Here is an 18575-nt window from a genome sequence, read left to right as displayed (position 1 = left end):
TGTTAGGTCTTCGTTGCTGCGTGTGGGCTTTCTCTAGTTGCGGCGAGTGGGGGCTACTCTTCCTTACGATGCACGGGCTTCTCATTGTGGTGGCTTCTCTTGTTGTGGAGCATGGGCTCTAGGCGCACGGGCTTCAGTAGCTGTGGCACACGGGCTCAGCAGCTGTGGCGCGCGGGCTCTAGAGCGCAGGCTCAGTAGTTGTGGCACACGGGCTTAGTTGTTCTGCGGAATGTGGGATCTTCCCGGACCAGGGCTTGAACCCGTGTCCCCTGCATTGGCAGGCGGATTCTTAACCACTGCGCCACCAGGGAAGTCCCAATTTGTTCATTTTTTGAGTGTTTGTCTTTCTTTTGTTGAGTTATAAGGGTTTATGTGTTGTTTGTATTCTTACATATTTTATGTGTTCTAGGTATGAAACTCTTATCAGATATATGATTTGCAAAAGTTTCCTCCCATTCCTCGAGCTGTCTCTTCACTTTCTTGATGGTGTCCTTTGAATACGTATGTTTTTTGTTTTGATGATATTCAATTTATCCATTTTTCCTTTTGTTGCTTGTACCTATGGTATCATGTCTAAGAAACAATGCCTAATCCAAGATTTATACCTATGTTTTCTTCTAAGAGTTTAAAAGTTTGAGCTCTTACATTTAGGCCTTTGGTGCATTTGAGTTAATTTTCGTATACGGTGTGTGGTAGGAGTCCAATTTCATTCTTTTGCATATGAATATTCAGTTTTCCATTTCTTGAAAAGACTATGCTTTCTCCATTGACTTGTCTTGGCATCGTTCTTGAAAATCAGTTGATCATAAATGTGAGGGCTTGGGCTTCCCTGGTGGCGCAGTGGTTGAGAGTCCGCCTGCCGATGCAGGGGACACAGGTTCGTGCCCCGGTCCGGGAAGATCCCACATGCCATGGAGCGGCTGGGCCCATGAGCCATGGCCGCTGAGCCTGCGCGTCCGGAGCCTGTGCTCCGCAAGGGGAGAGGCCACAACAGGGAGAGGCCTGCATACCGCAAAAAAAAAAAAAAAAAATTAAAAAAAATGTGAGGGCTTATTTCTGGACTCTCAACTCTAATCCATTGATCTGTATGTCTGTCCTTATGCCAGTACCACACTGTCTTGTTCACTGTCGCTTTATAGTAAATTTTGAAATCAGGAAATGGGAGTTATACATATATATACACACACATATATATATATATATATACACGTATATATATACGTGTATATATATTGGCTGCGTTGGGTCTTTGTTGTTTTCTCTAGTTGTGGCGAGCGGGGGCTACTCTTCGTTGCGGTGCACGGGCTTCTCATTGCTGTGTCTTCTCTTGTTGCGGAGCACGGGCTCTAGGCGCACGGGCTTCAGTCTTGCAGCACGCGCACTCCGTAGTTGTGCCTCACAGGCTTAGCTGCTCCGCGGCATGTGGGATCTTCCCGGACCAGGGCTCGAACCCGTGTCCCCTGCATTGGCAGGCGGATTCTTAACCGCTGAGCCACCAGGGAAGCCCCTGTTCTTTTCCTAGATTGTTCTGGCTATTCTGAGTCCCATGAATTTCCATACACATTTTGGGGTCACATCATCAGTTTCTGCAAAGAAGCCAGCTGGGTTTTGATATGGATTGTAGATCAGATGTAGATCAGATGGGTGAACATTGATATCTTTTTATTTTGGGGTGGCTGCATCGGATCTTAGCTGCGTCACGCGGGATCTTCATTAGGGCATGCAGGATCTTTCGTTGTGACGCAAGGGCTTGTCTCTAGTTGTGGCTCGCAGGCCCCAGAGCACACAGGCTCAGTAGTTGCAGTGCACAGGCTCTCTAGTTGTAGCGCGGGCTCTAGAGCGCACAGGCATAGTTGCCCCGTGACATGTGGGATCTTAGTTCCCCTACCAGGGATTGAACCCTCATCCCCTGCATTGGGAGGAGGATTCTTAACCACTGGACCACCAGGGAAGTCCTGGAAAATTGATATTTTAACAATATTGTCTCCAATCCATGAACATGGATGTGTTTCCATTCATTTAGGTCTTCTTTAATTTTCTTCAAAAATGTTTCATAGTTTTCAGAATATAAGTATTGTACTCTTTCATTACATTTATTAGTAATTTGATTTTTAATTAATAACGCTGTACTTTTTAGAGCAGTTTTAGGTTTACAGAAAAAGTTGTCACAAAATACAGAGAGTTCCCACATGTCCCCTCTCCCCCAGCCCCCGCATACCACCTCCCCTATTAACATCAGTATATTTGTTGTAATTGTGAACCAGTATCAACACACTGTTACTAACTAAAGTCTGTGGTTGACGTTGGGATCACCCTTGGTGTTGTACATTCCATGGGTCTGAGAACTGTATGATGACACGTATCACCATTACAGTGTGACACAGAGCAGTTTCCTGGCCCTAAAAGTCCTCTGTGCTCCACCTGCCCATCCCTTCCCGCCCAGACCCCTAGTAACCACTCATCCTTCCTTTATCTCCATTGTTTTGCCTTTTCCAGAATGTCATAAAGTTGGAATCATACAGTGTGCAGCCTTTCCCACTGGCTTCTTTCACTTAGAAATATGCATTTAAAGTTCCTCCGTGTCTTTTCATGGCTTGATAGCTCATTTCTTTTTAGTGCTGAATAGTATTCCATTGTCTGGATAGACCACAGTTTGTCCATTCACCTATTGAGGGACATTTTGGTTGCTTCCAAGTTTTGACAATTATGAGTAAAACTGCTATGAACATTCATGTGTGACTTTCTGTGTGGACATACATTTTCAGCTCCTTTGGGTAAATACCAAGGAGCACAGCTGTTGGATCTAATGGTAAGAGAACGTTTAGTTTTCTAGGAAATTGCCACACTATCTTCCAATGTGGCTGCACCATTTTGCATTCCCGCCAGAAATGATGAGAGTTCCTGTCGCTCCACGTTTGGTGTTGTCAGCGTTCTGGATTTGAGCCATTCCATTAGGTATGTCGCGGTATCAAAATGTTGCTTTGATTTGCATTTCCCTGATTACATATGATGTGGACCATCTTTTCATGTATTTGTTTGCCATCTGTAAATCATCTTTGGTGAGGTCTTTTGCCCATTTTAAACTTCGGTTATTTTCTTATTGTTGAGATTTAATGGTTCTTTGCATGTTTTGCATAACAGACGTGTTTTGCAAATTTCCCCCCAGTCTGTGGCTTTTCGTTTCATTCTCTTAGCAGTGTCTTTCGCAGAGCAGAAGTTTTTAGTTTGAACGAAGTCCAATTTATCCACTTTTTTCCTTCAGGGCTTTTACATTTTCAGTGTTATCTAAGAAGTCACCACCGAACCGACAGTCACTTGTATTTTCTTCTATGTTATCTTCTACGGGTTTTATAGTTTTGTGTCTTACACTTAGGTGTATAATTTTTGTGAAAGTTGTAAAATCTGTGTCTTTACATGTGTTACATGTTTTGGCATGTGGGTGTCTACTTGATCCAGTAACATTTGTTGAAAAGACTGTCTTTTCTCCATAGAATTGCCTTTGTTCCTTTGTTGAAGATCAGTTGACCAAATCTGTGTGATTCTATTTCTAGGCTCTCTATTCTCTCCCATTGGTCTATTTATCTGTTTTCACCAGTACCGTACTAACTTGATCACTGTAACTTTATGGTGAGTCTGGAAGTGGGGTAACCTCAGTCCTCCAAATTTTTCTTCTCCTTCAATATTAGGTTGGCTGTTCTGGACCTTTTGTCTCTCCATATAAACTTTTTTTTTTTAAGATGATTTTTTTTTTATTCATTTTTTGCGACGTAGGGTCTTCGTTGCCGTGTGCAGGCTTTCTCTAGTTGCGGCGAGCAGGGGCTACTCTTCGTTGCAGTGTGCGTGCTTCTCATTGCGGTGGCTTCTCTTGTTGCAGAGCACAGGCTCTAGGCATGTAGGCTCAGTAGTTGTGGTGCGTGGGCTCAGTAGTTGTGGCTCGCGGGCTCTAGAGTGCAGGCCCAGTAGTTGTGGCGCACGGGCTTAGTTGCTCCGTGGTACGTGGGATCTTCCCGGACCAGGGCTCGAACCTGTGTCCCCTGCATTGGCAAGCAGATTCTTAACCACTGTGCCACCAGAGAAGTCCTCTCCATATAAACTTTAGATTCAGTTTGTCCATATCCACAAAATAATTTGCTGGGATTTTGATTGAGATTGCATTGAATCGATAGATCCAGCTGGGAGGAGCTGAGATCTTGACAGTATTGAGTCACCCTATCCATGTACATGGAATATTTCTCCATTTGTTGGGATCTTCTTGATTTCTTTCATCAGAGACTTGTAGTTTTCCACATTAGTTTCTGTACGTAATTCACAAGTTAGTTTGAAATGTATTTCTAATTTTCCAAAGAAGAATTTTTAGAAAACTGTCTTATTGTTTAATTCCATATTACTTGCAGAGATGTCAGAAAGTGTCGTTTGTATGAAATAATTTTTTTTCAAATTGTCTGAGACTTTCTTTGTGATTGAATACCTGGTCAGAATCAGGCTTCAGCTATTGCCAACGTGGTGTCTTCTGACGGTCTAGGCGCTGTTCTCCCATCAGCGTGTGCCTTCTCTGGCCAGAGGAGGCTGGTGGGTGGCTGACCTCCCCTGTCCTTCCCCAGCTTCAGGGGTTTCAGCATGCTCTTATCTTTACGTTAGTGTCTGGATCTGCGGTTAGTCTTTAAATCTGAAACTTCAGCTACTCTCTAATCAACTGTTGCCTCTGTGTCCTCCCACCTTTCTTCTGTTAAATCTGTCTGCCGGGCCAGCCCTTGACCACCCTTCAGTGTTCACCCGCCTTCCTGCTCCGCTGCCCCAGCCTCAGCCTCTGGCTGTCATTTGCACATGGACGTGGCCTCAGGACCAGGCTCCACTCCAGGTGCAGAGTCTACAGCTCTGAAGAAACTGACAAAGGCACCCCCGCCTCCCAGGGGAGCCTGATTTCCAGAGAGGAGAGTGAAGAAGACAGAGTCTGTACTGCGCCCAAAGGTGGTGAGCACTTCAGAAAAAGAGCAGAGAGGGCCAGCAGTGAATGTGCTTGCAACTCTTAAAGTTTTTATAATGGAAACAAACACAAAGGGAGAGAGAATTGTATAATAAACACACGTGAATATATCACTCAGCTCCAGTTACATCAGCTTGTGGCCAATCTTGCTTTCTCCGGATTCCTCCCCACCTCTACTCCTCCGAATTATTCTGAGAAATTACTCAGACACCATATCATTTCCATCCCTAGATATTTTAGTGTCTATCTCTGAAAGATAAGGATAAGATAAAGATAACCATAATTCCATGATTACATCTGGAACACTGACCATCAAGTATCGCTGCAGCGTCCAGTCGCTCCAACTGATGCATGTGTGTTTAGTTTAATTTAGTTCAGTTTGTTTGATTCAGGATACAAACCAGTCATTGGTCTACGCTCACCTCCTTCTCCATCTCTAGTTTCCCTCGCTGTATCTTTTCAGTCCCTCGCAAGTTGTTCTTGGAAGAAGCGGAGCCTCTCACGCGGCAGCTTCCGAGCTTCCCGAGCTGCCTTCCTCCTGCCGGGGTGCCTGGGTCAGAAGCTGCTCTCAAATAAAGACCTGGGTCAGGAGCTGCTCTCAGGAGATGATTTTAGGAAGCAGGAAAGAGTGAGAAGTGAGACACAGGCAGGGAGGAAACACCAGACACAGAGGCACATCAACAGGGCAGCTTGCAGGAAGGGGACGTGATTCCTCCCGGTGCTGGAGGGGTGCAAAACGTGGCCCCAGAGGTGCACCCCCGCTGCCAGCCCACTGTCGGGGGCTGACCCAGGCAGCGCCTCTTCCTCGCCTGTGTGGTCACGGGGGCTTCTCCCCGCCACTTGCTGGAGAAGACCTGCGACAGAGACTGAACAGACTGTGCTGGCCACTTGAGGGCGCTCACGGGGAATGGTGTGGGGTGAAGCACAGAGCATTGGCTGTACTTGGATTCAGGTTCGGCTTTTTGGTGCGGCCTTTGACCAGAATGCATGCATGTCTGACCATCTCCCTTTTGAGTTGGCATTACCATTAGGACTGTGAAATGGCAGTATTTTAAATTTTTTATTTATTTTATTTTTGGCTGCATTGGGTCTTTGTTGCTGTGTGCGGGCTCTCTCTAGTTGCGGCGAGCGGGGACTACTCTTCCTTGCTGTGTGTGGGTTTCTCATTGCGGTGGCTTCTCTTGTTGCGGAGCATGGGCTCTAGGTGCACGGGCTTCAGTAGTTGCAGCACGCGGGCTCAGTAGCTGCAGCACACGGGCTCAGTAGTCGTGGCGCATGGGCTTAGTTGCTCCGTGGCATGTGGGATCTTCCTGGACCAGGGCTCGAACCATGTCCCCTGCATTGGCAGGTGGATTCTTAACCACTGCACCACCAGGGAAGCCCATTAACTCTATATTTCTTCTTCATGTATTAGCTGGAATATTCACAAAGAAAACAGATCCCTCATCACGTCTTTGGTTACCCTGCGATGCGGTCTGTATTCAAGGCCAGGTGGATGATGGGTTTTCTCCCATCATCTACCAGGTTTGAAAATGACAAGTTGGTTCCTCAGAGCCCTACAGCAACACCATGTTGGGTTTTTAAGCAGCATATGTATTTGTGGTTTAAACACATCTGGTGTATTTTAACCTGCTGCCACTCTTATTCTCTTTGATGCTTAGTGGCCCGCATTTGGCTCCTGGCTCCTGGCCACAGCAGCCTGTGCAGCGCCTTTGCTTCCTGTGGCCTTGTTCGTGTCTTGACCCACGTCCAGGCGTGCCCAGCCATCTTCCCGGCCTTTGAACACGTGGGATAGAGTTACAGGAACCGTTTTAACGCCTGTTCGACCGGTTCTGGCATTAGCGTCAGCAGTGCGTCTGCCTCAGTGACTGACTTCCGCCCCCACTGCGAGTCGCAGGTCCCTCCTTTGCTCGCCCGGTGAGTGGGACTGGACCCCAGACGCGGGGCACCGTCCTTGTCGAGTGCCTCCCCCTCACACTTTGTCCTGGCTGAGGTGGGGTTCCTGGACACACTTGGTCCCTTCCATGCGTTTCCTCAGCAGGCTGACGGGGGCTGTCTTTCTGCTGAGGCGGTGATCTTCCAGCCTGGTGCCTGGCCCCCACGGCTCCTGGGCTGGCAGGACACGCCCAGCCCTCTGTGACCTCCCAGAGCGTCTCTCCTGGTGCCTCTCAGGGCTTCTACGTAGCCCCGGGCAGCTTCCTCCACGCACATCCCTATCAGGGCTCGGCCTGGACTTGGCACCCTCTGCCCAGCTCTGGAGCGCCCTCCGGACAGGCCCTCCCCTCTGGCCCCCCGCCCTGCAGCCTCCAGCACTTTGGCCTCTGGTCGTTGGCTTGCTCCATTTGTCCCTCTCTGTCGGGAGTCACGGCCTGCACTGCCTGATGCGGTCCAGCGTTTAGCTGCTTCTGGTGGGAGGGTGAGCTCAGACCCTCCACACACAGGCTGACCTCAGGCAGCGGAGGCCGGAGGCCGTAGCCACCTGCTTGTCGTGGAGCTTTGGGGTCAGTGTTGGCCACCTGCCTTGCTGCGCTGCTGCGTCCCCCTCTGTGCTTTATGAGGGGTCCGGGGAGACGTAAGTCCTGCTCCTGGCACCACCTTCATGGAAGCCACGTGGATTTCTAACACAGGCAGGTACGTGGAATGCATAGTAGGAACCCCGCATTCTGGGTATGCGGTGGCAGGGGCTGAATACCCTTTTCTCCATCTTGCCCATCTTAGTGGTGTGCCCTGGACACCGTCCTGGAGGAGACCCCATGACGGCATGTACAGGCGTCTGGCGCTCCTTTTACAGCTGCAAGCCCCTGTGTGGAGGGTCAGTGGTTTATTAAGGACTTGCACCTGATGCCACGTGGACCGTTCCAGTTTTTTCTATTACAAATTATGTTGCAATTAGTAGCCTCATTCATGAATCTTCTGCATTTTTGCCAGTGTATCTTTGGGATAAATTCCTACTTGGTGATTGCTGGGCAAAGGATAAATGCCCACATCATTTTGCTGGATATTGTCCATCTCCCCTCTGTTCCCACCAACAATACATGAGATGAGAGTCTTGCCAACAAGGGAGGCGGTCAAGCGCTGGGGTTTGTTGCCAGATTGGTCAAGAGAGGCCTCAGGAGATATCTGAGCACAGGCCTGAGTGCGGGAGGAGCCATGTGGGCGGCCAGGGAGCGCCACCCAGGCCTGGGAGCAGCTCAGCCGTGGCCGTGAGGTGCGAGGGCCTGGCATGTCCAGGAGGGCTGTGGACGCCAGGCCAGAGCGGGGGCAGGGCCCAGGCCCGAGGCAGGACCTCGGGACGTGGAGCAGCTGCTGGGCTGCTGAGCAGAGGCGTGCTGCATGCTGACCCAGGCGTTGAGGGGGTGGCCCACTGGCTGCCCTGTCCGCGAGAGACCGGGGGTCGGGGGCGGAGGCTGTGACACCAACCCAGACGGGACAGGTGGGCTCGGGCCGGGGCAGCAGCCGCTGCAGAGGCTGAGCGCCACGGCTGCATTAGGCAGGTTTGAAGATAGAGCTGAGAGGACTTCCCCATGAACTGGCTGTGGGAAAACAGAAAGAGAGAAATCAGGCATGAGTCCAAATGTTTGTGGCCCAGCAGCAGAAAAGATGGCACGCCGTGGGCTGAGATGGGCAAGTTCACCATGTGCAGTCCACTGAGGGACACAGCGGTGCACAGACGCCAGTGAGAGCGCTGGCCAGGAGTGGCTGCAGGGAGAGGAGGGGAGGCCGGCTCGGGGGCAGAACACGGGGCAGTGGGCCAAGGGGAACGTGTTTCCAGGAGAAGAGAGCAGCACGGAGGGGCAGAGATGACGATGGAGGCAGTCCACAAAACCTGGGGAGACCTGGACCAGAGCATTTTCCTGGGGGAAGGCAGAAGGCTGCAGGGTTAAGAGATGAAACAGGGAGGGAAATTGGGGCGGGCGAGTGTAGACAGCACTTCTGAGGAGTCGTGCTATAGGCAAAGACGAGCAGAGCAGCTCTAGGTCAAGAGAGAGCCTGTTTGTTCTGTTCTGTTGTTCAGATGGGCAGCCTCCCCAGAATGGCCCACCAGAGGGGAAGGGGACACAGGTCCATCGGAGAGGGGCAGGGAGGAGGCCCCCGGGGGTGGCTAGGAGGCAGAGGAGCGAGGACCGCTCGCCCTCTGGGGAAAGGGGAGGCGTGGGCGTGGTGGGGTGGGGTCACCTCTCACTGCTTCTGTCCTGGTTTCTGGCTCCTTCTTTTCGTTCCGCCCTATGGGGTATATCCACACAAGGTCACCTGTAGACTTCAGTGAGTTCTGACGCATGTACACAGTCAGGAGCTTGTCACCACCACCAACACAACACACATTTCCATCATCCCAGGTGTCCTTGGGCCCCCGTCACCTCCACTCTTACGCTTTTGCTCTGAGCGAGGCCCCTGGACGGTTTCGGGCAGAGGAGGGACATTCCTTGGCTCATGTGTTATGAGAGTTACTCTTTCACGTTAAGAATAGATTTGGGGCCCAAGGACAGAAGCAGAAGGCCAGTGCTGAGCTGATTCTCCAGCTGGGGGAGGTGCTTGGCCTTGGGCCGGGGGGGTGGGGGTGGGGGTGCCGTGGCAGATTCTGAGGGGTCTACTGACAGCCCACGTCAGTAGAGCTTGGAGGCAAGGACCCCGGTGCCTCGGCTCAGCAGGCAGGAAGGAGCCCTGCCATGGGACTGTGGGAAGGCCAGGGGTTGACCTTCTGACATCAGAGCCTGAGTTCCCTAGAGATATCCCAGCAGAGATGTGGCCAGGCAGCTGGACACCGGAGCCCAGAGTTCAGGGTCAAGGTCTGGGGTGTTGTCACCGATGAGGTCACCTAGGGAAACAGGCGGGCAGCACAGATGTCTGGTGTGCATCCCCAGCAAGAGGCCCTAGGCCTGGAACGAATCTGGAACCGTTGCCACGCCTCACACGCCTGCTCCTGGCTCTGCCCCATTTGCAGACCGGTGGCCACCACGGTGTCACAGGGTTGTCAGGTGACTTCCTGGGGCCACTTTGCCCTCAGCCTAGGGCTGCTCCCACTCTGCTGTCCCCTGGGCCTCCACTTCCGACCTGGGTCACCTGAGCTCCCATTGTACTGGAAAACAGAAGCAGCTAGAAGAGACCATGCATCAGGGTCTTCCCCTCCCCCCCAACGTGAAGGGCTACCAACTGCCTCCTGCATCCAGTCCCCAGTCCTAGGTGGGGACCTCGGCTCATGCAGCGTGGTCATTCTCCCCCTGTACCCAGTCAGCACCACTGAGGTCACCAGGGCTCCAGCCCAAATAGCAAACTGTCTTCTCCTCCTGGCCTCCGAGCCCCATTTGTGGCTTCCATCTACAACCTTGAAAAGTTGTCTTATATTTGCCCTCCTCCTTTGAGCAATCTGTTTTCACACCAACAATGCCTCCACACTGCACTGGCCATGGCCCCGGAGGGGCCTCACTACCCTCATCCCTCCAGCAGCCAAATGTACATCACTCACCCCTGGGGTCCTCTTCCCCAGTCTGCTCCATCTGGGTCTTTCTCACTGGCTCCTCCTGGACTCCCGGGTTTCTCCACCGGGAGGGCTGCAGGGGGCTTGGTCCCCCATCCCTCACTCGCTCCCTTGACCATCTCATCATCTCCAGACACTGCAAGCTCACACTGCACTCCTGCAGCCCCCAGCCTCACAGCAGTCCCAGTTGGGGGTCTAGCGACATCACCTCCCCAGGTGGTCAGCAGCTGCCCACCCCTGCCTCCTCTCAGCAGTCCCACCCTTCCCGCCCTCCAGGGCACCACCAGGTGTAGCGCCCTGGCACCCCTGCGCTGCCTCCTGCTCCAGCCTCGCCCCCGCAGACACAAGGCAGCGGGACGCCAGTCCCGTGCCCACAGTCCTCTGCTCAGATAGCCCAGGCACCTCGCATCTGACCTCATCTCCAGCCTCTCTGTGCCCTCTAGCTTTGGGGCTGGTCTCTGGAAAGCATCCTCCACAACCCCGTCCTACTTCGGGGCCTGAGGCTGGCTGGACTTACTGCCTGTGAACCGGCCCCATCCCCAGACACTTGCAGGGCTCGCTCCCTGCGTCCCTTCCGTGCCCATTCACTCTATGTAACCAACTCCGGACACCCACTGCCTCCCCCACCCGGCTTGTTTCCCACAGGACACCGCATTTACGTTCTCCTCTGTTATTCCCGCCCCCCCTCGCAGTGCGGACCCCACGAGGGCGTGGACGTCACGGTCACTGCTTACAGCTCCAGGGCGGGGCCTGCGGAAAGCTGGAAACAGGGACGAGTTGTGGGGTCAGCCTCGTTGTCTACTGTCCGGGAGCCCGGGAGGCAGGTTCCCTGTCTGAGGCGCCCCCGCTCTTGCCTGGTGCTAGCTCCCAGGAAGAACAGGAATGCAAGAGCAAGACCGCCTCCCTCGGAGGAAACCCCTGGTCCCGGAGCGCCAGCTGCCTGCAGGTTCCAGGGTTCCGCAAGCCGCTCTCCCTCCTGGAGCAGCGCCAGCCGACCACGCCCCGTCCCCGCCTCGGCCCCGCCCCCAGGCCAAGGAGCGCCCTACACCTCCTCGAGGCCCCGCCCCACCTCTGGCCCCGCCTCCCAGACCCCTCACGGGCCTCCGCGCAGAGCCCGGCCCCGGGGCTCTCTAGGTCCCTCTCCCTCTGACCCCGCCCCCTGTCCCCACCCACACCTTCTGACCACGCCCCCTCCTAGGTCCCGCCGCTGGCCCCCTCGCCTCTCCAGGTCCCAGGGCCCAGCCCAGCCCGGACGCGCCTGCGCCCTCTGACCACGCCCTGGCCCCCGCCCCGGGACCCGCCGACTCCAGGCCCCGCCCCTACCCCGGCTGCCGGGTGGGAGCCGGTCCGCGCAACGCGCATGCTCCAAGAGCGGCGCCCCCGACTCTGCGCTCGGCTCTGCTCGGGCATTTCCGCCTCTTTGTTTTAAACTCCGGACGGATTTTTTTCTCCTGCTCTTGGGGGGGACCCGGAGGGAGCGGCGCCCCCTCCCTCTCCCGGCGCGGCCCCCGCGTGCGCCCCGCTCGCCCGCAGCTGAGACGGCAGGTCAGTGAGTCCGCGCCCCGCCCGGCCTGGCCCGCGGCGCTCGCTACACAGGCCGCGGCCTCGGTCCGTGTCCGGGCCCGGAAGGCTCCGAACCCCGGCCCGCGCCCCTGCGCCCTCGTCGGCCCGGCCTGCGGATCCCCGACTCCGTTCGGCGGGGCCGGGACCCCGGGCAGGGCCCGACCTCGGGACCGGTCTTCGGGGAGGGACCAGGGAGGACTGGACCCCAGGACGGGTCACCGGGGAGGGACCAGAGAGGACCGGACCCCAGGACGGGGAGGGACCAGGGAGGACCGGACCTCAGGACGGGTCACCGCGGAGTGACCAGGGAGGACCGGACCCCAGGACGGGCCACCGCGGAGTGACCATGGAGGACCGGACCCCAGGAATGGCCACCGCGGAGGGACCATGGAGGACCAGACCCCAGGACGGGTCACCGGGGAGGGCTGGACCCCGGGACCCAACAAGAAAAGGACTAGGAAGCACTCACTGTACCCTGAGACAGATCACCTAGGAGAGCCCAACCCTGATATGGGTCATGGAGGAGGGTCCAGCCTCACTATGGGTCACGGAGGAGGGCTGGAACCTTAAGACTCAGCAGGAATCAGAGAGAGCTGGACCCGAGACAGGTCACCGAGCAGGGCCAGGACCCAGGAACAGCTGGGACACTGGGACAAGTCACTGAGGAGGCCTGGACGTTAGGATGGGTCACCTGGGGAGGTCTGGACCCCTGGACTGGCCCCCAGTAGGACCAGAATTCTGGAAGCATCCTGTGAGCACCTCTGGGACCCTGGGACAGCCCCTCTTTCCCAGGAGGCCATGACCCTGGGACTGTGCCATGTGAAGGGCTCTTGCCTTGTGACAGGCTCCAGGGATGACCCAGGTAGGTCACGTAGGAGAGTCGGATGTTGGGGCAGCCGTGAAGAAGGCTGGCGCTCAGAGAGGGCCACAGCCGTGATAAGAGCTGGAACTTGGAGTCAGGTCCCCAGGGAGGCCAAGGCTCTTGAATGAGTCCCTGAGAAGCACTCAGACCCCAAGGGTGGTATGTAAGGGGCGCCGGGACCTCAGGCTGGACCCCCAGGGGATTGGGCCCTGGGGCAGGTTCCAGAGGTGCCCAGAAGCTACCCAGCCCACTCAGCTGGACCTGGCTTCTATAAAGGCTCTGGAGCATCAGGGATCCTGGTCACCTGAGCCCCAAGGTGCAAACCAGCCCTCTCCGTGAGGCCCCTGAGCACCTGGGCCTCACAAACCTTCTGACCTTCAGCAGATGCTGCCTGGGCTGGGCCCTGGGGGTAGGCAGGGTTGAGGCCCATCCTCCCAGCTCTGGGGACTCAAGTGGGGGTGGGGGTGGGGGCTCATAGTCCCCACTGGCTCCGTGCCCCAGGCCAGTGCTTTGCCCCTCCCCAGACCCAGAAAGCTGTCCCCTACCCTGTTCTCCCAGTCCCTGCTCCAGGGCTTCCATCCTTTCCTTACCTGGGCCCTGTGGTCAGTGTCAGGCACCTTCAACCACTCCTGTCCTCCCCTCCCTCCAGTGGTGTTACCAAAAGAGTCCCATTCTCAAGGTCTGGAGGTGTTTTCTGTGTCCAGGAATTTCCAGGAGGGGTGGGGTCCAAGCTGGGAGTGTGGGCTGCGGGAAGGGTTTGGAGCCAGACGGCCCAGTGCGTGTCAGGTGAGCCATCAGGCACCTCCTGCACTCCAGGAAAGGACCTTGGGATGGGAGCTTTGCTTCTCTGAAACCTTCGAAGCAGACTTCATTTAGATCTTGCCTGTGTTGTCCTTTAATTTGGAAGTGGGGATGGAGAAGTGCTGCCCTTTGGCTGGGGAAGGGCTCCAGAGTGTGTCCAGTAGGATAATGTTGGAGGAGTTTGAGAGGATGGAAAGCCCAGGCAGGCACTGGTTCCCTGGCATGGGGTGGGCGTGCAGCACATTCATTGCGTGGACGAAAGGCGGGAGTGCTTTCAGAAAGGTCGACCTGTGTTAGGGTGAGGCACGACTCTAAACTTCCCAAGGGAGATGCTTGAAGTGGTCAGTTCAGTATTTCATTTTGTGCCATAACTTCACTTGTTGATTACTTAGGAGAAACCCCTTTGCATTTTCAGTGTAACATTTCACTGTAACTAAGCTTAAGCGCATGGAGCCCCTGAATAGTCCAGCCTATTTTGATTTGTCAAATGTAACCACACTTGCGACCTTGTTACTCAGTGCTTGCTTTTTCTGTGTGTGTGTGTTTTTTTGTTTGTTTGTTTTTTAAATTTATTTGGCTGCCTCGGGTCTTAGTTGCGGCATGTCTTAGTCGCGGCATGTCTTAGTTGCGGCACGCGGGATCTTTCGTTGCGGTGCGCGGGCTTCTGCCTAGTTGTGGCCCGCGGGCTCTTGGGCTCGTGTGGGCTTAGTTGCCCCGCAGCATGTGGGATCTTAGTTCCCCAACAGGGATCGAACCAGCGTCCCCTGCATTGGAAGGCGGATTCTTAACTACTGGACCACCAGGGAAGTCCCTGTGGGTGTTTTTTTTTTTTTTTTAACATGTACTTTGCTTTTTAAAAAACTTAATTTGCTTTGTGAAGCTTTGGGAAAGACTTGTAAAACTGGGCATTCAGGTTTGGTTAGGCTCTTTATTTTCCCATTTTTGGATTTCTGAAAGTGTGATAGTGCTGGATGGTTGTATTATTTATATATTACTGTCCCGCAAATTACCCCAAAGTGTAGTGCCTTAAAACAGTACCAGTTATTATGTCACAGTGTATGTGGGTCAGGAGTCCAGGCACAGCTTAGCTGGGCCCAGGGTCTCACAAGGCTCCTGGGGCCCAGGGTCTCACAAGGCTGCCGTCAGGGTGCCCACCGGCGCTGTGGTCTTGCCTGGAGGTTCATCTGGGGAGGATTTGCTTCCAGGCTGCTGGCTGGAGACATCTGTGGGGCAGCTCAAGGGCCAGCGACAGGACAAGGGAGCAAGCAGGAGGCCACAGTCTTCATGACCTAATCTTGGCAGTGATATCCCATGCCTTTTGCCATATCCTTTGTTAGAACCTAGTCATCAGGCCCAGCCCACGCTTAAGGAGGAGGAACTCCACAAGGGTGTGCTTCCTGGGCGGGGTGGGTCTGGGCCATCCTAATGCCTGGCATTGATCAGGTGGTGTTAGCTCCTGAAGGGCCTGTGCCTGAGAAGTGCCCTGCAGGTGAATGAACAGAATTGTGTAGAGCTGTGTGCTCAGCCCAAGGTTGCAGCAGCTCAGCTGTCTCTTTAGTTACACAGGTTGCTCTGATGTCACCATTGTGATGATGGGATGACGCCGGAGCTTACGCATGACAGGAGAGAAATTACAAATAAGAAAGCTTTTTAGGAATTAACTTAGAACAGCTGTAGCAAGCCATAAGCTCCCCTGCTTCCCACATACAATTAAATTGTAGGTGTGTATGTGTCGGTGATATAGAGTTCTTGGAAGCTTCAAGTACAGCGATTTTAGTTGTTTCTAGAGCTTCATTTTATTCCTGCTAATTATTTTCCTCCAGAAATGATCAACTGACATTTGTAAGACGTTTTTAAGATGTGAGATCCCAAAATGTTTTTATTTGACCTTTGTAGGGAAGGATGCTCCAGGAACCTGTGTGCAAGGGCCTCTTGTGCTCAGTCAGCCCTGTGGCTTCTCCTCCCCGGTGCTTGGACTTTGTGGCGCTTGGGGTGGCGCTGCAGCACAGGGCTGTGAAGGGCACCCGTGCAGGGCCCGCATGGGAGGCTCCCTCGAGAACTTGTCACCACATGGAGGGAGGTGTCCCCCCCTGCCACCCTGCTCTGTGGACCTGCCAGGTTTCCACCCTGCTGGGGTGAGGCAGGGCCTTTTGCCAGTGATTGGAATTATTTATTTGGGTTGTTTGCTTTGGATTATAAAGCGAGGTTTGTTTTGGTCTGTACTGTTACTCTTTAATCTACTAAGTGGCAGGATTTGTTACTTCATTGGAGCTTTATTTGGTTAATGGTCAGAATCGAATTTGAAAATGTAATTTTCTTCTCTATTGAAATATGTTGAGGTTTGGGGACGGTTTCTTACTACCTTTCTGATATTTGCCATCACTATTGCAAAAATGCTGCACAATTCATTGTGTGTCAAAAAATGGAACTGTTCTTCAGCTCTACAAGTTGATAGTTTTTCATTGAATTTTAAAAAGTGACTTTTTAAAAATAACTAGAGGGACTTCCCTGGTGGCACAGTGGTTAAGAATCTGCCTGCCAATGCAGGGGATACGGGTTCGAGCCCTGGTCCGGAAAGATCCCACATGCTGTGGAGCAGCTAAGCCCGTGCGCCACAACTACTGAGGCTGTGCTCTAGAGCCCACGAGCCACAACTACGGAGCCCGCAGGCCACAACTACTGAAGCCTGCATGCCTAGAGCCCGTGCTCTGCAACAAGAGAAGCCACCGCAACGAGAAGCCCGCGCACATCAATGAAGAGTAACCCCTGCTCGCCGCAACTAGAGAAAGCCTGCGTGCAGCAACAGAAACCCAACACAGCCAAAAATAAATAAATAAATAAATTTATTTATTTATTTAAAAAATAAACATAGACTGTCTTTTCTAATCTGCATGTTTCTCCCTACAGCACTGAATTATATGAAGGCCCAGACGACAATAATGAAACACTTAACATGTGATGAGAGGGTTAAGGCGGGAGCATTGCTTCAGAATTGTCCATTAAATTAAGCAAAACCCTCCATTGAGAAGAACTAAAACTCACTAGAAAATATTGTCCTTAAAAACCAATTGTTAGGTTCACTGGGTTTTTTTTTGAAGAGAACTTATAATGCTTAGGTGAATTTAGAGAGTTGAGGTTAACTGGAATTTTTTTGGGGGGGCAAATGCATCAATATTTGCTGGACTTTGCAACACTAACAGCAAATTCCAGTTGTTTAACACAAAATAAGCGAACAGTGGAAAGCTGTCCACAGACCTCTTGACCTGTGTGGGTCGCGTCAGCTGCTATATTTGCTGATTCTTAGCAGGGCCTGGCCTGTAATAGGTGCTCAATGAATAATGACTAAAAGCTGACCTTGTTGTTCCCTTTTGTGGCCCTGTTCTGAAGGTGTTCTGTGTATTAACGCCTTCAGTCTTTTTTTTTTTTAATATTTATTTGGCTGTGCCGAGTCTTAATTGCGGCATGTGGGATCTTCTAGTTGTGGCATGTGGGACCTCTGCATTGGGAGCGCGGGGTCTTACCCACTGGGCCATCAGGGAAATCCCAACACCTTCGACCTTAAAGTCACCCCAGGCTGTCTCTGCTCACCTGCACGTGCCTGGCGAGGACATGCAGGCACAGGGCACGGTCACAGGTAGTGAGGAGCAGAGGAGGGTTAGCCTCTTTTCTTCTCAAGTAATTTCCTCTTTTTTACTGAAGTGTTTGAGAAAAAAAACACAGTGGAGAAAAACCAGAAGAATTAGCCAATGAGCACTCTTCTGCCTTCCCCTAGATCCAGCAGTTACTTATGTTTTGCTTATCTCTTTTTTTAAATACATATTTATCGTTGAATCATCCGAAAGGAGCTGCAAACCAGCTGCCACGTTCCGTAGGTAATTCAGAGCACGGAGGTCCTAGTAAGAGGATGGTCTGCACACGGCTGTAATGTCACGACCACACCTGAGAAGTAGACGCTTATTCCACATACTGGCTAATTTCCTGTCTACTTTCAACCCTCCCCGGTTGTCTCAACAGTGTCTTCCAGGGCGTTTTCCCTGAACCAGCCGCAGTTCCCCGTGGGGCACTGGGGGTCACGCCCCCTGCAGTGTCTTTCATTTCAGGCTCCCCACTTTCCCCATACAGCATCGACTTTCCCAGGCCATCTGTCACATCTGAGTTTTTCTGATTCTTCACTTATGGTGTCGTCCACCTTCGTCTGTTGTCCTGTTGACTCCGTGGACTACAGGGGGTGAGCCGGAGGCTGGGCCAGGCTCTGGGTTGAGCTGGCTTCTCAGGCACTGTTGTGCTTCGTGCCATGCCGCCAGGTTGTGGCACCGCTCGGCCAGCGCTGCCTCGGTTCCCAGGGCCCTGTGGGCTGGGCTGAGTCCCCAGGGAGCAGAGACTGTTGGGGAGCCCAGGGGAGTCGTGCCTTCGTGCTGGAGAGCTGCCCTCGCTCTTGCAAGAGGGTGAATCCATCAGCCGCCTCCATGTGTGTCTGACGGGGAGGCGTCCTGGAGCCGCTGCATCACTTCTTGCGGGCACATGGTGGTGAGTCCCACTCCAGTCCGCTTTGTTGCTCTTAGCAGACTTTATAAAAGGTTTAGGGCTTCCCTGGTGGCTCAGTGGTTAAGAATCTGCCTGCCAATGCAGGGGACACGCGTTCGAGCCCTGGTTCGGGAAAGTCCCACATGCCACGGAGCAACTAAGCCCATGTGCCACAACTACAGAGCCTGCGCTCTAGAGCCCGCGTGCCACAACTACTGAGCCTGTGCACCACATCTTCTGAGACTGTGCACCACAACTACTGAGCCTGTGCTCAAGAGCCCGCGTGCCACAACTACTGAAGCCCGCGTGCCTAGAGCCCATGTTCCGCAACAAGAGAAGCCACTGCAATGAGAAGCCTGCGCACC

At 53.4% G+C, this 18575-nt stretch overlaps 1 protein-coding gene across 5 annotated transcripts in view; it reads left to right on the top strand.

The window, feature by feature from the left end:
- Positions 1-11748: 11748 nt before the first annotated feature.
- PCGF3 (polycomb group ring finger 3) overlaps positions 11749-18575 on the top strand; it is a 57866-nt gene continuing 51039 nt past the window's right edge. For 3 of the 5 annotated variants that reach the window (XM_060148982.1, XM_060148980.1, XM_060148981.1), the window contains exon 1: positions 11762-12005. The gene's annotated coding sequence lies outside the window, so the exon portion shown is untranslated. Of the gene's footprint in view, positions 12006-18575 lie in introns of all 5 variants that reach the window. The other 2 variants (XM_060148984.1, XM_060148983.1) reach the window with 2 other exon arrangements.

This window comes from Lagenorhynchus albirostris, chromosome 4 (genome assembly GCF_949774975.1).
Source record: "Lagenorhynchus albirostris chromosome 4, mLagAlb1.1, whole genome shotgun sequence".
Taxonomy (NCBI): Eukaryota; Metazoa; Chordata; class Mammalia; order Artiodactyla; family Delphinidae; genus Lagenorhynchus; species Lagenorhynchus albirostris.
This window is presented reverse-complemented; position numbering and strand designations above follow the sequence as displayed.